At 40.3% G+C, this 3,380-nt stretch overlaps 1 long non-coding RNA gene across 1 annotated transcript; it reads right to left on the minus strand.

The window, feature by feature from the left end:
* Positions 1–258: 258 nt before the first annotated feature.
* LOC125486662 lies at positions 259–2,633 on the minus strand. Its single transcript, XR_007265312.1, has 2 exons — positions 1,835–2,633; positions 259–1,138 (listed from the first exon to the last, which is right to left on the minus strand). It is a non-coding gene; the product is annotated as an uncharacterized LOC125486662 (long non-coding RNA).
* Positions 2,634–3,380: the final 747 nt, after the last annotated feature.

The raw sequence follows: 3,380 nt of genomic DNA on the forward strand, positions 1-3,380 counted from the left end.
TTGCTGTGCATTTCCAACATATTATGCGTACCATTTAGTGTTTCCTATGTGTATTTTAGAATTGTAGCATTTGCTAATTTTCCTTTTTTAATGTGAAAGCCAATTACATCTCTTGCTCACAAAACAGAAATGACAGTTCTTCCTCAAACAACAAACACTTCTTCATGAATGCAAATCCTTTTTAAAAGCTACCTGTTTTTCATAGGCTGATTTAGAAGTTAGTCTCAATTTAACAAGCATGAGAAACAAGACATTTGCTTTAAAAATACTGTACTTTTTTATTTCAGAAATACGCTTTATTCGTAAAAATATCTTTGTAAAGATACAGTCACTAAAGCAGCTCAGTTCTGTAAAGTGACATATGCAGAAACAAACAAACATTGGAGTTTGACTCTATCCAGCAATCAAACCCAAGACATTTCTTACCTGTACAAAACTATATTTACACAAGTTTGAGGCACTGGGACGGTCTGATAACTGAATGGACCCCCATTTAACTTCAGAAGAAAGACCTTACACGGTGGTCTTTCCCTACTCACCTTGGTTCCAATTCAGCCAGCTTCTGTAATGACAAGATTTACCATTTGGGATGGACATGGTCATTCCCCACTGCACCTTGGTGGCAGCTGCCCTAGAGTTCAGTGCATCCCTCAGCACATCGTCCTGGACCTTGGAATGTGCAAGTCTGTAACAATCAGTCAAGGTCAATTTCTTCCTCTGGAAGACCAATAAGTTTTGGGCAAACCAAAGAGCATCTTTCACCAAGTTGATGGTCCCCCAGGTGCAGTCGTTTGCATCCTGAGGAACAGACGGTAAAGCACAGTGTCTTACATCACTGAGCTTCTTGGGACGAACCTCAATAAAAACCGCTGCATCTCTCTCCAGACTTACTTTGCAAAGGCACATTTCAGAAGGAGCTGTGTGTCACTCTGTATCTCCCCGCAGCCGCTTTGAGTACAAAAACGATCTAACAGGTGCCCTTCTCACCACCAGCCAAATGATAGCTTGGTGCTTGTTAGAAAGTTCTGGTGACGAGGCATTCTGCCAAATGACTTTGACAGTCTGCTCAGGGAACCACCCAACAGTATCCATCCTCTCCTGGTGTTGGGGTCAAAGGTGTTTTTCTTCACAAATTTCTCTGTGAAAGACAGGTAATACAGAATAGTCTAACTACTTGAAGCTTTCCACAGCAACAAGGTCAATCCCATCCTTTGCAACACCCTGAACAGGTAGAACCTCACTATGTAGTGAAATACTGGTGTTTGTGAGCGGAGGGCTATGCACAGCTTGTTGCAGCCACACACAAAGGTGGCCATCAGGATGAGCGTGGCATTAGGTAAGTTCTTCCCCCCCTTATCAACAGTTTTAATATATTGCGTCCCTGGGGACACAGTCGATTGTAGACCTCCAGATGAAGTGGAAGATGACTCAGGTGATTGCAAAGGCGCAGTTCGGAGAACAGGCCACACTTGCGCCACATACAACACAGGCAGTACCTCATTGATGACGAGGTTTTGACCTCAATGGAGAAGGAGCAGTGCTCCCAAAAGGCCAGTTCTGCCTCACCGTGGCGGCCATGCCTTTATTTTAAATTTCAAAATTATACTTTATTCACAAAAAAACTTTTTATAAACATAGTCACAAACGCAGTTTGGTTCTATACAGTAGCTCATTAACACTCCCACAACTTTATTTTAGTACACACATATACCTCCCAAAATGAAAGTTTATGGTTGAATTGGCGGTGGAATCTGGTGTAATCATTAGTAGACTTGTTTTGGCTACCAGACTATCTGTTATGCAAAAGTCATCAGATAAATCTCGTTCCACCTACGTTAGCTACTTTTGCAAAATGAATAAAAGTAAACTTGTTTCCTTTGTCGAACTTAACTTGCACGAGTCACAAAATGCAAATTGATGAGTTAACGAGTGGGTGGAAGTCGCGAAAGTTCAGCTCTGCAAAAGTACAAACGTCTGCTTTTTCATTAGGTTCAACAGTTGAGAGGCGTGTCAGTGTTGAAGAGTAGCCTCGAGGCTACGAGAAATATTTGGTTTCTTCTCCACGCCGACTCGATAATTGGGAGGAATGTTTCGTCGGATGCAGTCACTTCCCGCATCTCCCCAAAGTATCATAGGACATTTTAGGAACACAAGTATTCATGGAAAACAAAATGCCGCTGGACGGATATTATCTCCTAAACGAGCCAATTTAGAGATCGGTTTATTTGGCAACATTCTCTTAAGTTTCTTGTTCTAATTGTTAGCTCAGTTTAAATGTTTTCCTACTTTTAAACAAGAAAGCATTGGAAAGAGATAGTTTTGTTTCCTGTGCCTGCCTACCTTTTTAAATTCAAATTAAGAATATGGCCGCTAAAGCTAAACTCTTAAAAGTGTTTCAAAACTTTTAAAAAGTGAAAAGATAAACAAAAAGTGTTCGAAATAGCCTGACGATGTCTCAGGGAAAGAATTAACATTTTCAGAACACTTCTATTGAAATAAATAGAGCTTAAGTTCAATTACGCGTGTGTTTCAACAGAATTAGTAGTACTTTGCTGAAGGAAGACTGCCCACAATGTTCTGAGGAAGGGTCACCGGACCCGAAACGTTAACTCTGTTTTTACCTTCACAGATGCTGCCAGACCTGCTGAGCTTCTCCAGCAACTTTGTTTTTGTGCTCAAAATGTAGCGTGGCACGCAGCCAAAATGAGTCCAGAAAACCAACTAAGGTTCAATATCTGGTCTTTGCTGAGCCAGCTAATCTAAGCTAGAGCAGTAATAGCATATTACAATAATTTGCATTTATATAGAATGTTTAACACTGCAAAACACTCAAGTTACTTTGTGCAAGATTAGGGAAAGTAATCAACAGTTCAATTGACATTGATTTTGACAAAGTTTCTGAAATTTTGGGTGACTCGTGGAATGACAAAGGTCTTCAGACTGGACTTGCATTACTCAGCTGTGATGCAAAAGCAGAAGGATTAAGCAAGATTGCAGTGCTAAGGTGAGGCAATGGCCTACAAAGGTTCTGTAACAAATAATTTGAAGTCAATCTGTTAAGAGTATGAGGAGCCAGTGAATATTAGTGAGGGTAATGCATGAACTGGATTTAATGCAAATTATAATGTAGCTAGTGGAATTCAGAATGAACCGAGTTTGTTTAGGGTGAAGCTTTGATAGGTCAGCAAATAGCATTTTAAAAGGCATTATTATTTTCAACATCTACAGGAAATGGAGAATACAGCCTACAGAATTCCCATTCTTTATCACTATTCAATAACCCTGTGGAAATGCATGAGCTGGGATAAGTCCACAGAACATTGCCCAGATGTACACATGAATTGGAAAACTGTTTCCTCAGTAAATTTGAAGGTTACTGC

Source organism: Rhincodon typus, chromosome 31 (assembly GCF_021869965.1).
Source record: "Rhincodon typus isolate 14 chromosome 31, sRhiTyp1.1, whole genome shotgun sequence".
In the NCBI taxonomy this organism is placed as follows: domain Eukaryota; kingdom Metazoa; phylum Chordata; class Chondrichthyes; order Orectolobiformes; family Rhincodontidae; genus Rhincodon; species Rhincodon typus.